The 22,662-nt window shown below is 43.0% G+C and overlaps 1 long non-coding RNA gene across 2 annotated transcripts in view; it reads right to left on the reverse strand.

The window, feature by feature from the left end:
* LOC115079443 overlaps window positions 1–22,662 on the reverse strand; it is a 76,386-nt gene that overhangs the window by 46,796 nt on the left and 6,928 nt on the right. For both annotated transcript variants that reach the window (XR_003853289.1, XR_003853290.1), the window contains exon 2: window positions 13,634–13,754. This is a non-coding gene — a long non-coding RNA (uncharacterized LOC115079443). The remainder of the gene's footprint in view (window positions 1–13,633; window positions 13,755–22,662) is intronic.

Here is a 22,662-nt window from a genome sequence, read left to right on the forward strand (position 1 = left end):
GCCACCACCTTATTGCTCTGCTCCCCAACGAGATCACTTCTGCCGGCACTAATCACGATATATATATTTTTTTTTTTGTTAGCCCTTTGCACAATGGAAACATTCAAAATGCCGCACGTCAGGAACCCTGCACCACTTCCCTCACCCGCCCCTCGTGTTCCTCCCCGTCCCTCCCCCCACCCCCGACCCCCCACATATTACCTTCCTGCACGTTCTGATCCCGTTCCCGTGCAACTCCAAGGCATGAAAGGAGGACTTGGTATACACTGGGATACGTTACAGCCCTCGGGCTAGGAGACCGAAAGACCCTAGACATCAATTCTAATTCAAAAGTTTTTGGTTATCAAGAGGAAGTTTCCAGTTCCTCTCTCACATGTGGGAAAATATGTAGGCTGCTGAGAGGGCCTTTTGTCTGGGCCCTTTAATGGGTGCAATTTGCAAAGGTTCCACCATGCAGCGTTCAGAGACAGTAAGCAGGCACATGCTCGGTGTTTAATGAAGGCCCATGAATCATTATCCATACAATAACCATAGGATCCTATAAATCACCTGCAAAGGGGTTTTCAGCCCAGTAAGTCCAGGAACAAAGGGGGAGCATCGCAGGGAAACCGGGAAGTTTATTGGGGGCGAAACGGGAGAAGAGGGGTGGAGGAAGGGACCAGTCCCCTCTCCTGCCAGCCAGACTGCCGATATGAAAAGAAATCCCCTTGTTTTAACTTTGCTGGCTTGAAAGGAAAACAAGGCAATAAAGCAAAACTTGCGCCAATAAAACCAGTAATACCCTAAAGAGGAAAACGCAGCGGAAAGACAGGCCGCATTTAGACACTCCAGCCTCTAGGAAATGCTAATTTTGTACTTTTTGTACACCCTTCCTGGTTTCCGATAGGGAATGCTGTCTTAAATTCCTGTCCACAAGAAAATCAGGGAAAAAAAAAAATTGCATCTCCTCAGTTAAAGCCGTGCTGATTGCCGGAAAAGCCACAATGTTTGCAATTCAGGGCCGAGCAAGGCTCTATTCGTGGATCTTCCTGTGTTAAGTTAAATCTGGAGAACAGATCTTCTGGATGCCGGATGCAGCAAGCCTCTATATCCAGTGACAAGATTCAGGAAACATTAAGTAATCTGCACTTTAAGGAACTCATGGGCAGTATTTTTCCTGTGCCCGTGGAAAAAGAATTATTTTCTTCTGCCTTTTCACCCCTTTCTGCCTTAGCCAAGCTCTGAGCGTAAGGAGAAAAGCTGCGAGCCCCCAAAAGAGAAATATTTAAGTGAATACATTGCCCTTTCTCACTAGAGAAATATCACCACTCCCATATAACTTCTGCTGGAGTCGCTCTCTATAAAAATGCTTTCCTGTCTTTTACCTCTGTAGTCTGAGCGCAGAAAAACTTAACAAGTCAGGGTTTGCCAGAGAGGCTGCTTTCTCTATAGCTTTGGAGGTGCCATTGGCTTCCACTATATTTATTTCTTATTGAAAGCAGAAAAGCCCACCTAGATTTAGGACAGCTTTTTGGGTGCCACAGTTAGGTGGCAAGGCATCTGGGGGTATAACCCTAAAGTTATCATAAAATACCAGGGGTGTGCAGATTTCTTTTTTCTTTTTTTTTAAAATTCTATTACTGAGGTTTTCCTGTTTGATTTGCTTTAGCTTTCCAATTTTAGTGCACATTAATTTTTTTTTTTTTTCTAAAGTGCAGTAAAGTGGTTTTAGGGGGCACTAAAATGGAAACCAAAATTCCGTTTGTTTTCCTTTCACTTCATTTTAAAAACGACAGGAAGGCGTAAAGAAAGTTTGCTGTTGTTTCCGCGTCATTTTCAAATGCAAGCGCAGCCATTTGTGTTTAGGGATTTCGTGGGCCAAGAAATATGAGAGGGGAGCCGAGCGAGCATAACTTAGGAAACGTTGGCAGAAAAGAGCGTTCCGGCCCAGCCAGTCTGCCCAGTTTTCCCACTGCGTGCGGTGTCATGGCGGACTGGGCTTCTTGATCTTCCATCCCTTCCTTGCCTTTATCACCGTCCTCTCTATCTGTCCTACACATGCTTGCATTCTGGCGCTGTTTTGGGCAAACCTGACCCATAACGATGCTGTTGGGCTTGCATTTTTAGGTAAAGTACATTTATAAAGTTTTCATGCAGAAAACCAGAACTGGATTCTTTGCTGAGCTTCCCTCTGTTTGCCATCAAACACATCCATGCAGAGAATTGTAAATAATGAGGAGGGTAAGTGATTATCTCTGAGGCTGCCAAATATTCAAAATTCCTTCACTGGGTAGGAAAAGCATTTAAAGCTTTCAAAAACAATGGAATGCTCCTATTTAATGAGAGGATGGTCTGTGATGCTTTGTTCTCCTCAAGTCAGACAAAGCACCTTCCTTTTTCCTTTTCCAAGTACTGTTTTAAATTCCCAAAGCCCTACAGGGAACCTATAGGTATTGCTACTAATCTCTTGGCATCAAGATCTACATTCAAGTGTACCAGTCACAGGTGAGATGAGTGTGATGGGTCTCAGCATAAAATGGGTAGAGAAAGTATACATTTTTCTGCTTTATAAATATACGTGCATACTTTGGGGGCATAAATACACAGCATTTCATGAACTGGGCGGCTTCTGCCACACGTAAATCTCCGTGGGCCCACTTACATATGCATTTGTTGACTTACATAGACGATTGAAACCTGGGATCAAAGTGCGATGGTTTAGGTAAGAAGAGAATCAGGGTAGGATGGTGTCCCAAAATATAAGTGAGGACAGCTTATGAAGGAGCAGATGGTGATTAACAGTGTCAAAAACAGTGGACAGGTCAGGAAGGACAAGGATCGATTAAAGGCCATGACCAGGCCTCTTGCTTTCAGAAACCTTGGATTGGGTTAACTACTGAAAGGAGTTTGCAGGTCTCAGTCCAGCACAGGGCATAATGCATGGTGCTGCCCATTCAAGAAAAGGCTGGGACTCCAAGTCAAACGCGTGAGATTCTCTAATTTAAATAAAAACCTAGGCAAAAGCCACAAGACAGGACAAGCAAAAAGTTAAAGAGAGAATTTTCTGTTATCTCATTTTTTTATATGAACACCCTAAGTTAAATTTGCTACTGGAACTATTTTACAACGTCCTGTTCTGTGCGGAGAACTTGAATGGGTTAAATGCATTCACTGGGTTTATTTGATGCTTGCACTGATAGGGGTCCATCTGTAAATCAGTTCCCTTTCTTGTAAAAAATAGTTCAAAGTCCTGCATTTATTTATTTATTATTTATTTTTTTTATTTCCACAATTTATTACTGGCCGTTTCAAATAATGTTCACAGAAAGGCACACAGACCTAAAGAAACTCTCCGAAGCACCCACGAGGACAGAAACAACAGGCCCTTTCTAGTGACCTAGGACTACATCTTGTTTAATGAGTCATCTCCATTTTTTTGATTTCTAGTACAAATTATGTATTAACTAAAAATGTTTAAAGCAAAACTATCTACTTAAAACCTTGAATAAGAAGCTAGAAAATAGCAACCAAACCAATACAAAAATGACTATGAAATGGAAGAAATAGTAGCATAGAATGTGGCCAACACCACATCAGATTTGGCAGCCAGGGAAAGCCTGTATACTAGATGTTTAGACGGCTAGAGTTATCATCATCCTTGTTGATTTATATCACACTTTTCCAACAGAAGTGTCCAAAGCATGTTTCATGGCATTTTGGTTCTACAATAGTTTAAAGGACATCAGTAAATGACAACTAATAGGTAGAAGTTACATTTAGTACATGCAAGAACAACAGGAAATAGCAATCAACAGCTATAAGTTACATTTAGCAAGTACTGGATGTATATATAAATATTACAGCAAAAATACAGGTTATAGAAGAGGTCTACATAGAAACATGATGGCAGAAAAAGAGCACGCAGGCCTATGTGGTCTGTCCATCCACACCAATTATTCAGCTTTACAATCCCTGCTACTCCCTCAGAGATCCTCTGTGTATATCCCATGCTTTCTTGAATTCAGACTCTGTCCTCATCTGCACCACCTCCAATGGAAGGCTGTTCCATGCATCCACCACCCTTTATCCTTAGATTACCCCTGAGTCTACCCCTTTCTCCCTCATCCCATGACCATTTCTGTTAGGGCATCCTTTTCCTTTCCAAGAGGATCACCATGGAGGTATTTAAATGTCTCTGTCACATCTCTCCCATCTCACCTTTCACCTAGGGTATGCAAGTTTAATTTGTTCAGTCTATCCCCATATGCTTTAGAATGAAGACTATTGACCATTTTAGTAGCCACTCTTTGGACCAAACTGCCCCTGGAATAATGCACGTGACAGTTTGTGAATGCAAGAAGACAACGTATGGACGTTGGTGGCCAATCCCTCCCACACTCTTCCTCCTCCTCCTCCTCCTCCCTTGGCCTCTCCTTCCCACAGTCCAGGCTTTCTAAGGCTCTTCCCACTTTAAGAAAACGTATCAGAGCCCAAGAGTTTAACTGACCTGACCTCTCCACCCAGTGCTGACCCCTCATTCATGATAATTCTCTTCACAAAAGCCGCAGTATGTCAGGTCCCCTTCTGTCCTTTGTTTCACTTGGCCCTCATCATTTTTAATGACAGGGAAGGCACCGAGCAGGAAATTCTTTCAGCACATTAAATCTGAGGGTTTCTTACCCTCCATGGCTTTCATGTAGGTAGCCAGCCACGTGAATCAGCTGTTGAGCTGTTTCTGCAGTGGGGAACAAGGACTCTGTCAGGAGAGCAATATTTCAACCAAAACAAAAAAAAAACAGATTTTTTTTTTTTAACTTTACTGAAGCAACAGCTATGGTTTTCCAAAACCTCCCCCCTATTAACCCTGATTTGAGGGAGTGTCACATCGTGGACAAAATGTCACAGCAAGTTAAAAAAAAAAAATCTCTATATACCTGCCACATACTGTGCAAAGCCTCATAAATCCTGCCCTATAGAAACGAAAAATGCTGCTTTTCAGATGTTAGAACCGTGGCCAAATTTAGGCAGTAGGTGCCAAGTGCGCCAAACTCTGAAGGCACTCCCCCCTCCCCCCGCTGCTTTCTGATTCCTGGGGCTGGGCGAAGCGATGGGGTAGAGGGGATGCCCCCAGTCCGCAGCCCCTCCCACCCCTCCGCTTATGAGTGCCTTAATCTTAAATCCGACCGTGGTTCTATTCATGCCAACCTCTAAAAGCATAGGGTCCAGGAACAATCTCATTTACTAAACATCGTACACTCCGCTTGTTGAACAAGTTATCTGTGCAGCGTGGCATCTGGCTCAGGTAGGGTTTGTCATGACATTTGAGACATCATAACTAATATGGACCAATCAGATCCAGTACCTTGGAGAAAATGATCCCAGGCACTGAAGGGGGCTTGCAAGGAGCATTAGGAAGAATTTCCAGGCAATTGTTAATGTATACATAGAGATCTGCATGTCCTCTTGGCATATGCACTTGGGAAACACCACATGATATGGGAGCGTGAAGATTTCCTTTTCCTAAAACAATGGAATGGACGTTTTACTGCTCTTCCCTAGGCAGGAGCTCAGAGTCCACTGCAAGGTGGTTTTCAACATCTGAACTGATCAGGTAACAGCAGAGAGCCCTGAAAGAGCTGCAAGCATTGACGAGCGAGTCATATTGATGCAGATCACTAGAAGATCCATTCAGTTTCTGATGACGACACATTTCATATAACCTTGCTGCAGTTCTGGCATTTTAACTTCCTTTTGCTGGCATTAGAGCTATTGGCCTTTGCCAAAAAATATCCGAAAAATACTGATCAAGCATCATTTTCAAGAAATCTCTGGGCAGCCACTCAGGTGTAAGGAAGCAAAGCCGCCATCTGAATTTTCTGATTTATTTTGTTGCTCTGCCCATGACTTTTGGCTCATAAAGGCGCACACCCCCTAGCCCATTAGAAAGTAGCACAGCGCCACTTCTGACAGGCGAAATGCAATAAAAATGTCACAAGGCTTTAACTGCACTTCTGTCACTCAGAATTGTTCCATAAAATGAGGGAAGAAGAGGATAAAGACCTCGCAGTTGAAGGCGAATTTTAAAAGCCAGACTCACGCCCAAACCGTGAGATACGCAAATATGTTGGGCGGGCGTGCGCCAAGCAGATTTTAAAAGCCGCTCGCGTGCGTACATATCTCCCACTGTGCGCGCAAACATTTTTTTTTCTAAAAAAGGGGCGGAGCGTGGGCATGGTCTGGGCGGGGCATGTGCGTTCCTGGATATCTCAACGAAACCAGCGCGTAAATACTTACGCTCACGAGCGCGTGCCGGGGTCCCCTGTCGTGTAACTTTGCTTCTGGCGTGCAAGTCATAAAACAAAAAAAATCATAGGCATGTTAGCAGAGTTTTAACAGGGGAAAAGGGAGGCTATTTACCTACTGGGATTGGAAGTCTTATCCCTTGCCTGGGTGAACTGGGAACGAACTGATGGAACTGGCAAAATGGTGTGAACGCGCGACCCTTTTAAAATCCCACCCCCCCACGCGCAGGGGAAGCGTGATTTGTGTGCACCCGGGCACCTGTTGCAAAGTTCCCGTCCCTCTGTCTATCCCAGAAGTCAGTAACAGCTGAAGGGAGGACCAGCAGCAACTCTGACTGCCATGTGCTCTGCACCTCAGGACATAAATAGCGTAAAAACCACAGCAGGCGGGGTCTTTGCCCTTTTCTACAAGGCCTCTCCCTTTGTCACGATCCCTTCTTCCTTCCCTCTCATCTTAAGGAGCCCTAATGCACAGCCGGTGCTTTTATAAATGTGAAGGTGAATTTTAAAAGCCTGGCGCGCGCCAAAATCAGGAGTTGTGTGCACATGGAGGATGTGCGCCTGTCCACCTGATTTTATAAAATGGAGGGATGTGCGCGCAGGTGCTGATGCGCACATATCTCATATCAGAGGAAAAAAAGGGGCGCGGTGTGGGGGTAGTGTGCGTGGGGCATGTCCAGGGCGTGGGCATTCCGGGCGTGGCCAAAAGATGTGCGTGCACGAATCTACACATCCACATCCAGGTCCAGTAAGTTTACTTCTGCTATGGAGGAGGTGTAAGTTAAAAAAAAAATACAGGCATTCCTGAGGGGTGTAAGGGGTCCAGGGTAACTGGGGAGGAGTGCAGGCTAAAGAACCAGGGGCATTTGGAGAACCTAACTCTAGACTGGGAGAACTTAAGAAGCATAAGAAATTGCCATACTGGGTCAGACCAAGGGTCCATCAAGCCCAGCATCCTGTTTCCAACAGAGGCCAATCCAAGTCACAAGTACCTGGCAAGTACCCAAAAACTAAGTCTATTCCATGTTACCATTGCTAGTAATAGCGGTGGTTATTATCTAAGTCAACTTAATTAATAGCAGGTAATGGACTTCTCCTCCAAGAACTCATCCAATCCTTTTTTAAACACAGCTATACTAACTGCACTAACCACATCCTCTGGCAACAAATTCCAGAGTTTAATTGTGCGTTGAGTAAAAAAGAACTTTCTCCGATTAGTTTTAAATGTGCCACATGCTAACTTCATGGAGTGCCCCCTAGTCTTTCTATTATCCGAAAGAGTAAATAACCGAGTCACATCTACCCGTTCTAGACCTCTCATGATTTTAAACACCTCTATCATATCCCCCCTCAGTCGTCTCTTCTCCAAGCTGAAAAGTCCTAACCTCTTTAGTCTTTCCTCATAGGGGAGCTGTTCCATTCCCTTTATCATTTTGGTAGCCCTTCTCTGTACCTTCTCTATCGCAATTATATCTTTTTTGAGATGCGGCGACCAGAATTGTACACAGTATTCAAGGTGCGGTCTCACCATGGAACGATACAGAGGCATTATGACATTTTCCGTTTTATTCACCATTCCCTTTCTGGTGGACGAATGGTCATGTTACAGACCATCAGATACCTGAAAGGTCTTAGTGATGCATATTTTGGGTGCATGCCCTTGAAAGTTACCATTTAAGTGGTGATGAGGTGTTTTTATTACTGCTTTGTTTTTGCATGATGCAATTATAACTCACTTTTTTTTTGCAGGAGATATTACAGTATCTTATTATCTACCTTTGACAACTTCCACGGTTCAGAAGTGTCTACCGTACAGAGAGGCCGTACCACTGGAGGTCTCATAGCAAAATAGATTCCCACATCCTTCAAGTGTTATATCCAATAGAGAGAATATTAAGCACAAAAAAAATTCAAATAGTTTTATGCCTTTGTTTTATATCCTTCTTTGTTGTACGTATGGGAAGGAGAGACAGGCCATATCACATCCAGAACACTAAGATACACACACATAACACACAATGTGTGTGCTTTAATCTGATGCATTCAAGCCTTGCATCTAGCAGCAAAAGTAACCAGTTTTTACTTGTTTAATTATTCCTTCAGAAAGAGGAATTGTTAGTTTAGAACGACTTATGCCAAGGCGCAGGGTGGATTCTCTCTGATTCATCATCACCTTAAACAAAAGACCCAACCTCAGGAATGTCAGGCAGCAAAACAAATAATCCAGCCCTCCCTAAGAATTATATTTCTGTCTAATTGTATTGTTAAATGAATGTAATTTTGCTCCTGTTATTTGACATATGCTGCAGTGTGGCAGGCTGGACAGTACAAGAATGACAATGTGACAAGTTTCCATTTAAAGCAGGTTTCAGATTCTGAAAATCTTGAATTTGTGTTTTACCCTCTTTAGCGAAATATATTGGGGGCAAAAGGGGCAAAAGATTCATCGGTGACCACTGCCACACTGCCAGGACAATTTTTTGGGTCATTTCCAGGGGTAAAACACCTTTTGCCCGCATTCCCAGGGCAGGGTTAGGTCAGGTGAGAAGACAACGCACCTAGTTTTGGATTTTTCAAGAACTGCGCGTGCTATTTTGTTCGGAAAACGTACTCGCAATAAAAGTAAGGGCGAGCCTCTAAAGCTCCTTTCTCAACTTCCGCAATTTCCAAAGGGAGAGAAGACGCAGATTTTCACTCTGAAAACTGTGGGTGAAACGGGCACTCCAGCTTTGCAGTAACGCGGGTGGCGTGAAAATCACCTTCAATATAGCCTAGGAAATCTGAAAGGTTATCAGAAATATCATCGAACAACAACAGCAACTAACAAAAAAAAGGCAGCGATTCATTAATTAAACATAATACTTCTGGAAAGCAAAGCCCCTGCCTCCCAAGCCTGCAATAGTGAAAATTCAGCGAAATTAAGATTTGATTACAGAAGAGGTCAATAAGTTCTCAAAGGTGGTTGGCCAACCAATGGTAACACCTGGCCTGGCAAAATCTGTCTTTAAATATAGAGATGCTCAACCAAGTTTGTCTTTTGATCTAATACTATTGTAGCCTACATTAAATCTATTGTAATCCGCTTTGAGTTCATTCATGGTAAAAAGTGTAATATCAAATGTCAATAAATAACCGAAACGGCTGGACAGATAAGTCGGCGTTAATTTAAGCAGATAAACCGGCGGGAGCTGCTTGAAGCAATTTAAAGAATAAGTTTGTACAGTTATGCTTTCTTGGGAAGGTGATTTTGGAATTTTACAGATTGCTATGGCAGACTGTTGAATTTTTTAATTCACATATATACACGCTAAAAATTCACAGAAAAACATTCGGCTGGTGGAGGTTTGTTCATGATTACACAAGAGAAATATCACCCGGTTGGGGATAAAGAAGGTATGAAACTTTCCTCTCCAGCTAAAAAAAGTTTTTTCCAAAAGAATTTTCCTGAAAAAATGTCTTAAAAAAATGTTTTTCAAAAAGATACTTAATTGAGATATTTAATTGCATATTTGAAAGATTTAAGTAGAAAAAAATATTGCTTTATGAGGTGATCTGTGGTTGAAATTATATATTATATTTTGAATCCCTCTTAAACACGTAAGAGTTTTAGTGCATTTGATTGTGGTATCTTAATAAATAAATAATAGCATAAAATAAAAACACTAAGCACCTGCTTCACAAAGGCCTTTCTCCCATTCTGTGTCTCGGAGGAATCAGGTCCTGTAAGTGTTTTTATGGGGATATGAAGAAGCAGACAGCCATTCGGAGCATGACTATGTGCTACTGATTCCTTGCTTTTGATTTCTATATTGTTTTTCTGTTACTCGGAGGATATTTTTCTTAATTTGTTGATGGGCTTTTTGAACTGTGAGGAAATTCTGTAGTGTTAGGATTTCCTGGCATTGCCACTGTCTGTGAGGCTGCAATGTATGAAATTCTTCTGAAGACAGAGAACTGAATCCTCCTAATAACTCGTGTGACTTTCTGCCAACTATTTTTCACTCTCTTTCTTTAGACTGGTGTCATCCAATACACTAAACTCAAGGTTTTTTTATTTTAACTGTTAGAATTTGTTTTGCAAACTTCTTGCAGCAAAGATAACAAATGAATGCAAGACCCTTTAGTTCAACTGTGTACAATATTAAAGGTAAAAAAAATGCAGTACCGGCATTGTTCTGCAATGGCTGTGGCATTCGTCATCAACATAAGCCCTAGATACAAGGAGGGTGTAATAAAGAAAAGATGGAAGGGACTTAATTCCAGAGCATGGACAAACACAGAGGATCCTTTGATGCAAGGATGTGAGAATTGTAAAGCCTCAGGTTGTGCAGGCTCTGTGGAACTCAATAACAGGATGGGCAGACTAGATGGGCCTGGTGGTCCTTACCGGCAATAATTTTATTTATTGGGCAAGTTCATTTCCTCTTCCTTCTCTTCATGTAATAAGTTTTGCAAGTCATCCGAATTTAAAGACCGATATTAGCCTGACTCAGAATGTCCCACAAAGCAAAGGTCTGTAGAGTAAGCTGAATTAACATTGTAGCCCATCAATACAGGCGGGGTGGGGGGGGGGGGGGGGCATTAGGGGCTTTGATACAATTCAAGAGCACATAAACATTTTAGATGTAGTTTAAATGAGATCAAAGACATTTCAAGTCAGTTTCATTACAGGAGGAGCCAGACTGAAAGAAAGTTGCATGATGGTGGAATTGGTTGACTTTTGGGCGTCTCTCTCTGAACTGTAATATGCAAAGCTTGAAGCAATTTCTTTGCTAGACTGTAAACAGAGCTTTTAGATAGCTTTGTGATACTGAGATGTGAAGGCCAAATATAACCTGTTTATATAAGTAAAAATGAATATTTAAATAAAAAGCAGCCACCATCAAGATTTTAAAGAAATGTCGTTTTTTGTTAAGGCAACTTATTCCTGCCAGCAAAGGGAGTTTGTGATCAAGACAAGCAGTACCCGCACAACCCCCTCTTCCCCCCCCCCCCCCCGCAGAACTTTCAGCCAGGGTGGTCTTTCTGAGGATCACAGGAAAGGGGTTTAGTTGTAATGCACATATTTCATAGAAAGAATGCAAGCTGGTATCCGCAAGGCATTACTCCCACCGTTGGTCACCAAAGATGAGAGGATTCCACGAGCCTCCTAGGTGCAAATATGTACCTAAGCATTGCCCCAGGATGGTGGCGGGGGGGGGGGGGTTAAGGGGGTGAGGGCAATGCCAGCTTTTGGGCGATGTGTTAAACAGCTACACGATTACCTTCAAGGTAAAAAGAAATCGCCCTTAACCTCTTTACACTTGTCATGTTAAGTCAACCATTTCTACTGAACTATCTGAGGAAGCAGGAAGTCTTGTGCATTTTTTTGGTCCATTGTGCTCTTAAAAGTAGTTCCTTCTAATTGCATCACCGTTATGATCTCACGGCTCTTTCTGTACACCGTGAGTTAAATGTGTGATGAATGGACCCTGTTAAGGGCACATCATCGGCATGCCCCTCGTCTCATGATGATCTGCTGATGCAGTGCTCTAGACCATGGGAATCACTAACAAGCCGATGCAAAACCTTACACTCAGGCTAGCACAAAGGTTAATGCGCGTCCATAACCCCTGATGCAATAAGGGTATAACCAGGGCGTAGCTAATAGCACTCATCACATGAAAATGCCATGTTGATGAGGCTATTAGCTTGTATCCTTGATGTAAAAAATAACCATGTGCACATTTTAACCTTCAAAAATTAACACCAGCCCTGGAACTGGCGTTAAGTTCTGAGAAGCCCCAAAAGTTGATTAGAAAAGCACAAAATACTGCTTTTCCGTGGTTCCTCCACTTAATAGGAACCACAGAAAGCAGCAACATGAAAAAAAATGTCTTGATGGCAGTCAAATTAGGAAAATGGACGCTGAATATACGAGCATCCATTTTCCTAACCCGTAGAGTCCATCATGCCCAGTATCCTGTTTTCAACAGTGGCCAAGCCAGGTCACAAGTACCTGTAAGTATCCAAACATTAAATGAATAGTTCCCAAGCTAATAATCCTTATTATTAATAGCAGTTTATGGACTGCTGCTCTAGGAACTTATCCAAACCTTTTTTAAACTCAGCTACACTAACTGCTATAACCACATCCTCTGGCAATGAATTCCAGAGTTTAACTATGTGTTGAGTGAAAAAGAATTTTGTTTGATTTGTTTTAAATGAGCTACTTCCTAACTTCATGGAGTGCCCTCTAGTCCTTGTATTATCCAAAAGAGTAAATAACTGACTTACATTTACCTGTTCAAATCATTCATGATTTTGTAGACTTCTGTCATATCCCCTCTCAGGTGTCTCTTCTCCAAGCTGAATAACCATAATCTCTTTAGCCTTTCCTCATAGGGGAGCTGTTCCATTCCCTTATCATTTTGGTCATCTTTTTTGAGATGCGGCGACCAGAATTGCATACAGTATTCAAGGTGTGGACTCACCATAGAGCATAATGACATCCACCGTCTTATTTTCCATTCCCTTCTTAATAATTCCTAACATTCTGTTTGCTTTTTTGATCGCCACAGCACACTGAGCCAACGATTTAAATCTATTATGAACTATGATGCCTAGACCTCTTTCCTGGGTGTTAGGTTCCATATTAGCGCCTAATATGGAACCTAACATTGTGTAACTACAGCATGGGTTATTTTTCCCTATATGCATCACCTTGCACTTGTCAAAGTTAAATTTCATCTGCCAGTTGGAAGCCCAATCTTCCAGTTTTACAAGGGCCTCTTGTAATGTATCACAATCCACTTGAGATTTAACTACTCTGAATAATTTTGCGTCATCCGTAAATTTGATTACTTCTCTTGTCGTACCACATTCCAGATCATTTATAAATATATTAACCAGCACCAGTCCAAGTACAGATCCCTGAGGCACTTCACTGTTTTACCTTTTTCCATTGTGATAATTGACCATTTAATCCTACTCTCTGTCTCCTGTCTTTTAACCAGTTTGCAATCCTCTATGTTATAGCACTATAAGATAGTGCTATACATTCCTAATGAAGCATTTCAGCACAGACTACTCTTTATTTATTTATTCAATTCCATTTACTTTTGGGGGTGTTACACATTTCCACTTGGGACCATTGCATTAACTATTTGGCATGCGTTAAGTTCCTTGCTTTAAAGCTGATTCCAAAACATGAATACTTATTCCTCTGTTGGCCACAGGATATGGGTGAAATGAGATTATGCTAACAAGCTACCGACACATCTGTAATAACTTTTTCTTCTACAGAACAATGAATTAATGCTTCCAGAGTGTACTCACAATAAAGATAGGGTTAGAGATCAGATAATGCAAACCTGAGTGGCAGATGGGCAATGTGCCCAGAAGTCAGAGTCGGTTAACCTATGAAGGTCACAATTACCACATGTAATTACTTCATGTGATCCACGAGCGCAGCAATTCCATCAAGCTTCAGTTCTGCAGTGCAAAAAAAAAAAAAATCCAATTAAGATGCTTACGAGAAGTCAGTGGCTAAAGCACTTTCAAATATGCTTATGCTGTGCTATCAGCGACTTGATTCATAGATTCCGAGTGAGGCGTGGTGCTGACTTCATTGTTTGCAGAAATTGCTCAAATATTTTCTTTCACATCCCTAATGTCTTAAAGGCTTAGCGTGTTTGAAAGTGTTGTGGCTTGCTGATCACCCAATGAGAGAACAAATGAAGCCTGCATGTGTAATGCACAGCCTTGGCCAATGAAATATCTGTCCAGTTTTGCGACTGGCGTTCAGGACGGGTACTCGTGAATACACAGTGGCAGGGATGCAGGCAGGCGACACCAAATTGCATGAATTTCTGCCAGAGCTCCAGCAGAGTCCTTGCTAGGTGAGGAATAGATAACAAAACAATATTCATTCTCCATCTCATAAATACATTTAAAATTAAGATCTGCTTGATGTCTGATGTATTTTCACATTACCCGCCATGAACGTAGGATACCTGCGGAATATACAGTTGAGAATGAGGATATGCGCAGTCACTGGGGAGAACGACTGGGGATCGTGAGCTGGGACGCATACTCTATTTTCTCTCAGGCCTCACGAGTCAGAGGATGTTCCAGCAAAAGGGTCAGTACTTAGCCGTGTCAGGTTAAGAACTAATCCCAATGTGATGGGGCCTAAATGGAAAAGAATGATGGTGGAGCCAATTAAGAGAATCGGGAGAAGCCCCTTTCTGAAGTGCAGGTCAGAAATCAGGGCCATGGCCCAGGGGCATTAAGCATGGCATTAGTGGGGCAGGAGCGACCGGGGATCATTCTTGCCCCATTTGGATCCACCACAGCTATTCAATAAGGTGTGTGTGTGCGTGTGTGTGTGTGTGCGTGTGTGCGTGCGTGTGTGTGCGTGCGTGTGCGCACATGCGCACGTGTGTGCGTCTGTGTGTGCGTGTGTGTGTGCGCACGTGTGTGTGTGTGTGCATGTGTGGGGAGCAGGGGGCGGTCTTGCCAAGATAATTCAGAGGTACAAATTGGGTGGGTGGGGCCCAGGCTGACACCATTTGTTTTCTTCTGTTTTTCTCGCTCTCTCTTTGTTTTTAGTTCATTCCGTTTATTACATTTTAAATACATGAAATAAAATAAACAACAAAGGAAATTTAAAAAAATAGAAAGAAAAAATCCTCCCTGAAGCAAACAAACAAAAACAAAATGAAAAATGTTCAGAGCACACCCCAGCTATAAATGCTTCCTTCCTTCAGCTGAAGATGTGGTCTCTACACCTTGTGTACTTCATTATCTGTTTATTCTTCAGCTTATCCAGTTTCCTCTGTCAGCAGTAGGGATCCTAGAAATCTGCACTGTGGAAACCCACAAACCAAGACGAATGAAGAAGAGAGAACTGTATCACTTTGTATCACATATTATACTTTCTCATTCCAGTCTGTCTTTATTCATTTCTATGGCAGCGATATTCATAGCCTAGCACTTGTAAATGCTCTGACAAAGCTTTTTAGCACCGAACTTACAGGACTGCTCCTAAAAAGGATGTCTGTCCATCACCATGGTTATCCTCTTCTGTGGTCTCTCTTCTTCTTCAGCCACCATTCCTTCACTCCCAACACTTTTCTAAATGTAAGTCTTCCAGGGCAGGTATGGAAAGAGAACGTTTTGTTTGCTTTTCGGAGGCCAGCAAAATGCAAATGCATGTGGGGATCCGTCAGTCACAGAAAGATACTGGAAGGAGTGGATTTACCTGCGTATAAGTGCGCATGTTATAAAATAGCCTGGATACACGCACATTTTAAAAGGACGTGCGCAAATGCCGTTTCTACTGCAAAAGTGGGAGAATTTTATAAGGGACGTGCACCGACGCCATAGCTAATTTTCCCAGTTCATCCAGTTAAGGGATAGGACTTCCAAACCCCACTACTTTAATAGCCTCTCTTCTCCCATGTTAGCCTCAACCTTTAAAAGCCCGCTGATCTGCCTAGATTTGTTGTTTTATGACTTCCACGCCATCCACGCCCAGAAGAAAGATTACGTGGCAGGGGACCCTGACACGCGCCTGTGCGCATAATTAGCTACGTGCACTTTTCTTGGTCTTCCCCGACATGCCCGCGCCCTGCCCGCTTCTAAAACGTTTTGACGTGCGCGCAGCGGCAGATAACGCATGTAGACGGCCGGCTTATAAAATCCTCTCGCTGCGCACTGACCTGACTTGTGCACGTATCTTCCGGCTTTGGCGCATGCTGGGCTTTCAAAAGTCACCATTATGCCCTTCCTTCACAATTTTGCGTGAATTTTCAAAGGCATTTTATGTGTAAACATAGCACATACACATTTCTGTGTTATTTTAAAACCCCTGAGAGTACATGCGTATTTTCAATTTTGTGCATATATTTTTCCTGGGGAACATAGGGTGGTCTGCGGCGTTCCAGGGAAGGTTCAGAAGTATATATGGTAGGTGCTATTTTGTAATATATGCGTTCAGTTTTACACCTGCCAGTTGACTCACACAATCAGACTTGTCTATTGGCTGCATTTCTTTTGGGTGTGAGGACTGGGTGAACTGATAGGGGCTCAGGATGAAGTGATGAAGTGCTAGAGAGGGTCTAGGGGAACAGGAGACAGACTGGGTGAACTGGTGAAGGTATCGGTGTGAGCTGGTGATCCCAAGCACTCGGCAGGGCCATCGCAACCATTAGGCCGAACTCGACGGTTGCTTAGGGCAGCATCAGTGGGCAGGGCGCCGCCAGGCTGTGCGAGGGCACCATTTTCAAAATGCGAAAGAAGAGGTGAGAGCAGTCACAGAGCAATCGCTAGGAGAGAGAGAGAGAGAGAGAGAGAGAGAAAGCACCATAAGAGGTTCACTATATCTCTATATATCAACCGCTGTCAGCGGGTACATTCAACTCAGGGTGGGTTTGGGGGGGGCGGCGGTGTTACATTGATCTGCCTAGGTCACTATTACCCTTGCACCAGCCCTGGTTCTCGGACAAGTAAGTATTTTCAAAATGGTATACAATACATGCATACGTTATCAAATACCTGCCTCCGGGTTTTATTCTGGCATTTATTCGTGTGCAGTGACACAATTATTTTGCACAAATGCACAGCTTATAAAATACTTGCATTAATCTCTGCGCGCAAATGCTCTACCACGGGTAGCTCTGGAAATTGAACTCCCTAATTCCCCCTCCCACCCACCCACCCACAGTGTTCCCTGCATGCTGCATTTTCTTAAATAAACTCTTAGGCAAGGCAAGACAAGGATATCCGGTCAAACAGGAATCCACTACACAGGGCAAAAAATGTGACCATTCCAAGGGCTCAACTGCAAGACGGTTTTAGCTTACTGTGAGCAGGCAGGATAGGGGCTGCAGTGTCTCTCCTGTCAGATAGTTACTAAATTAAGGATCAGCCAAGCAGGTTTGTTGGACCACCAGGCCATTAATACCCTGCTACATGACCCGAACAGAGGCAGACTAGGAAAAGCTGAGCACAGAATCAAGGTTTTGTTCACTTTTTTTTTCCAGCCTGAATGTTTGGGTTTCTGTTTCCTGACTCATTAAGGGGATTCAGGCAGCGAGGTGAGTAATGTGATGAAAGTTAGCCTTGAAGAAAAAAAAAATCAGCTCGTGTCAAGGGCTAGGGAAGTGGTCAGTCCACGAGGTCATTTTCTTGTGAGAGTTTGTGGCAGCTGGATAAAATTAACCAAAATAGCTACATTCCAGGCCTTAAAAGGCCTGGCTGGGGGAGGGTCAGATGTCCTTTAGAAATTGCTAATTAAGTGCCGTATCCCGGGATCTGGTTTCTAGTTCCTGCATCAAGAGATGAAATGCATTTAAACTTAGCTTAGATCAACCAACTGGTTTCTTTCTCATCGTTCATGCCGCCTCTGATTCACAAGTTATTAGTATGGGAAAGGAGTTTTCAAAAGTAAACACTTCATTTCCATCAGTAAAATTTATGAATGGTTCACAAAATTGGCAAAGCTTTTTGCTTTTTTTTTTTCCCCACAGTCTTTAACCGGATCATGTTTGTGCCTGAGCTGAGGGAAAATGGCCAAAATCTGCCGACTTTGCCGAACTTCACAAACACTTCGCAGCTTTCCACAAATGGGGCGCTGTCCCCGCCTGTCCCTTGAAAAAGCCTTCCCATTAAATGGTGCAAAAGGAAACATTCTTTGCAAACATTTTCTGCAAGAGTGTTTAACCGATGTACCTGCTCATCTCCAATCCTGCCTCCTATCCTAGCAGGGCAGGCAGTTAACCTAGGGAGCCGCCTTCTGAACCTGGCCCAAAAAAGGAGGAGCCTGCTCCCAACCATCCCCTCGCTGCCACGGCCCTCTGGTGGAATGGGGGCCACTTTCATGTCAATGTCCAGGGACTCCCCCTCCCCCCACACTCTCCAACCCTGCCCTGCTGCTCAGAGACTGAAGGAATCCCCTATATGTGGGCGAGATGTGCCATATAGGTCGATATGCTCATATTCAGGCTCTAAATTTATATGGCCTTTAAATTATACAAACAAAAACAATTCTCCACTAGAAAGAGTTAAGTGAGTACTATAGGATTTGCAAACCTAGTACACGTGTTAAGTAATTTGTGATCTAAAGATACAGAATATTTATTTGTATAAAGCTGTAAATGGATAAATATGCAAATGCAGTTTTACAAAATCCCATTAATGGGAAAAGTAAATTGACTTCCCAAATGCTGCTGTGTGACCTGCTATTGATGTGCAGGTTCTGAATTAAAAACAAAAAGGGGTTGAATTAACCCAGCTTTGAAAGGTGGGAGCTGTAGGCACTGAACAGAAGGGCCTCCCAGTGGAGAAAGAGTGAGCTAGGCAAGTTGCAAAGAGATGAAGGAAACACCAGAGATCACTGGGATCTGTAGCGTGGCACCAGGTAGAAAAGTGGGCAGACATTTAAACACCTGAAAGGTATTAATAATATGCAAGAGGTATCTTTTTCAATGGAAGGTAAGTGATAGAAATAGGGGTCATGATATGAAATTCTAAAGGGGTACATAAGAACATAAGAAATTGCCATACTGGGTCAGACCAAGGGTCCATCAAGCCCAGCATCCTGTTTCCAACAGAGGCCAATCCAGGCCATAAGAACCTGGCAAGTACCCAAAAACTAAGTCTATTCCATGTTACCATTGCTAGTAATAGCGGTGGTTATTATCTAAGTCAACTTAATTAATAGCCGTTAATGGACTTCTCCTCCAAGAACTTATCCAATCCTTTTTTAATCACAGCTACACTAACTGCACTAACCACATCCTCTGGCAACAAATTCCAGCTGCAAGGTGAAGTTTGACCTAAGGAAGAGAGTGTTAGCTCTCAAATGCTAGACAAGAGATATATTAAGTTAGATCAAGGAAAAGGTATCATCTGATATAGATATATAGATATAGATATATGGGCCTCATTTTCTAAAGTATCGCAGGCCTGCGATACTTTAGAAGATGAGGGGCAGGGGGCTGAAACGGGGGGAGGGCCTGCGCTAGCCGGCAGCGATCGCACCGTCGCGGTGCGATCGCTGCCGGTTTCGCACCCAATAGCGCCACCATAGGAGCTGTAGCTATTGGGAGCGAAAGCTGCCGCGAAAAGGCCCTTACCTTTTCGCTGTCTGCGGCGTCAGAACAGAGTCGGCCCCGGTGACGCCCCGACTCCTCCTCTTCTGGGGCTGACTCCGCCCCGACTCCACCCCCATCCTGGTATCGCACGCGATAAGGGACTTTTCGCGTGCGAAAGGTCCCTTCTTGCAGGCGAGCGGCGTGGGAAATGAGGCCCTATATTTTTTAAATTAATATTTGTTAACCTTTATTTCTCTGCATTCAAGTGGACTAACATGGCAGCCACACTACTTTATCTAGGAAATATTGTTTCGTGGAAAGGGTGGTAGATGCCAGGCATGCCCTCCTGGAGGAGGTAGTAGAGATAAGAACAGTAATGCATTTCAAAATAAAAACATGAGCTAAAGACGAAGGAGACAGGAGAACGGTAATGAAGTCCTGGGATAGCCTGCGTGGAGTGGCACGATTACCCCAAAACAGCTATGGTGTGACTCCCCTGTCCTGCCAAGAAGCATATGGAGGTAATCTGCATGGAGCGGCGGTTAAAACACTTAACAGAAGCGGCATGATTGCATCAGGCCTCCAAGGAAACATTGAAGTAAACCAGTGGGCACTATTTTTGCTATATTTATAACGATTTGATGAATCTAGGTCTAAGTCAGAAAGAGAGAAGGGGGTTTATTGAGGATGGTTCTAGTAGCCTATGTGATGTGGGACTAGATTAAGACTGGCCTAATAAATAGTATCACAACCTACTACATTCGGTTTACTGTTTCTTCCTGGTGGGAATTTCTGGCTTACAGAATCCCTGTTTAAATGTGGATGGTATTTTCTTGCTTCAGTGTATACTGTGTAGAGTCTTACTTATTGTGCTCTAAATAGTAGTGAGTTCCTCCTATATTGCATTGGCCTATAATGCCTATTGTTGGCATGTGGTTCCTCAAAATCAGTTTAGGAAGGATACTAGTGTTTTGTTAATTCTTAAAAGGCTGCTTTTCCTCTTCAAAGACCATCTTTTTCACTCGCTCTCCTCTCTAACGGCAGTGACATTAGTTTTGTAAATTAATAAACAGGCCACAGCATCTGGGGACTGCATGAAGTCACAATCATACCTTACTCTGCTTTCTCTTCTGACCCCACTTTCCAGGGCAGGGCCCTCTTCTCCACAACAATACCCTGAAAGCCTGTGTGGCACTCTGGGATCACACTTGAAAAGCTCTTTGGCTGAGGCTGGCTTTTAAGAAGAGGGGGACAATTGGCAAGAGGCCTGTGGCTATTCATGCAGAACAGGCAGTGAAAAATGCCTGAAGTCAGTTTGGGGGGGGGGGGAAGGGGGGTGGTCCATGCCCAGGAATGAAAGCCCACATATCGTGAATGGCTGCTGCTAGGAGACTAAATCTGAAGGCATGCTACTCGCAGGCCTCCGTGTGCCAACATGAATGGGTCCATCCTGTCCCTATTAGGGGCCTAAATGATGGAGAAACTTGAGAAGGGAGTACAAGTGGCAAAAGAAAATATACCACCATGCACAGCGGTCATATTGTGGTACGAGGTACTCAGTGGGGGGAGGGGGAGGCGGGAGCAGAAATAATACGCATAGACTTTCTTAAATTATATACCCTTGAGTATTATGTCCAAATAAACTCATGTGTCTGAGACATAAAAGGCTTCTGGAATTCTTTAGGTGTTAAACCAGACAGCCTTTGGTTTCGTGTTTGCTGTGCTTGTCTCCTCGCTGTGCTCAGGGCCCTGCGCAAACTCGGAGCTCTTCAGTTATCGGAGGATGTGAGCCTGAGTCTCTCCCGTTTTAGGTAAAGCTCCTGAACCCACAAGTGCACGATCAGGTCGATGCAATACGGTGCGCTTCGCCGGGCGCAGTGTTTAACCCGTTGTTGGATCCGGGTTTTGGATACATGTCCACAACCCTTTATTCTATCAGGGGATCCGCGCGTCCAAAATGCGCCTCCAACCACCCCCGCAAAGCCAATAGTGCTCATCACATGCAAATGCACGTCGATGAGGCTATTAGATATTCTCCCCCGATTCAAAAAAAAAAAAATGTGCGCCCGACGAGCACATTTTAATCCCCAGAGCAGGCTTTAATTTCGGAGCAGCCCAAAAAATGTACAGAAATGTTAGGAAAGCAGGCGCTCAACACGGAGCGCCCGTTTTCTGCGCAGATTTATTGGATCGGCCTGCATATTAGCAAAAGTTAAACAAAACCCTGCCTCACAAGACTAGGAGAATCGGAAAACGAGCATAGTGAACGGGCTGCCATATTTCCAGTCAAATGCAACTCAAATTCTTTCATTCACTCATATCTTAGTGATTATTATTAATTCAAATCACTCACGAAAATAGTAATAGACTATATTTATTTATTTACGTATTTATTTAATAATTTTTATATACCGACTTTTCATGCAAGAATATCAAATCGGTTCATAGTAGTTAGCAATTAATCATTTTAAATTATTTGCATTTCCAAAGAAGAAAGAAGTAAATACATTATTTCATAATATAATTAACATAGCAAACTAAATAGTATGCTAAATAATCAAAATTTAGAGAGGTAGTATAGTTGGGGTAGAGATAGTATAATAAAAATAAAAATATACATTACCTTGGTATTAAATCAGAAGTGTAAGATAATTATGCTAACAGCTCTTGGTAGGGTTGTTTAAAAAGCCAAGTTTTAATCCCCTTTTTAAATAATTTGATGTCTGCTTCTAGTCGTAATTCCTGCGGGATGGAATTCCATAGAAGGGGTCCAGCAATAGAGATAGATCTTTCGCTTACATTATTTAGGTGGGCAATTTTGGGGGAAGGAATTAGTAGCATCCCTGTTCTGGTTGCTCTGGTGGTTCTTGAGGGGGTGTGGAAGTGAAGTGAAGAGGTTAGCCATTCACTGTTTTCATTGTAGAGAGTTTTGTGTATTAGTGATAAGATTTTATGCTGGGCCCTGTATTTGACTGGCAGCCAATGAAGTTCTTCTAATATTGGGGTGATATGTTCAGATCTTCAAGTACCTGTCAAGAGTCTAGCTGCAGAGTTCTGCAGAAGTTGCAATGGTCTTGTTATATTTGCGGGAAGGCCTAAGAATAGTGAGTTACAGTAGTCTAATCTTGATATAAGATCAGCACATTGGGTGTTGCTATCTGGTCTGTCTACCTTGAAAGGTCTTCGTTCTTGAATCACAACAACCCCCTGTAGCTGTTACATTACAGTGGTTTCTGCCATATTATGGCTAACTTATGAATAGAGAAAGTGTATTCAAGTTCTCAAGCAGATCATTGTAAAGA

The sequence above is a fragment of the Rhinatrema bivittatum genome, chromosome 17 (genome assembly GCF_901001135.1).
Source record: "Rhinatrema bivittatum chromosome 17, aRhiBiv1.1, whole genome shotgun sequence".
Lineage (NCBI taxonomy): Eukaryota > Metazoa > Chordata > Amphibia > Gymnophiona > Rhinatrematidae > Rhinatrema > Rhinatrema bivittatum.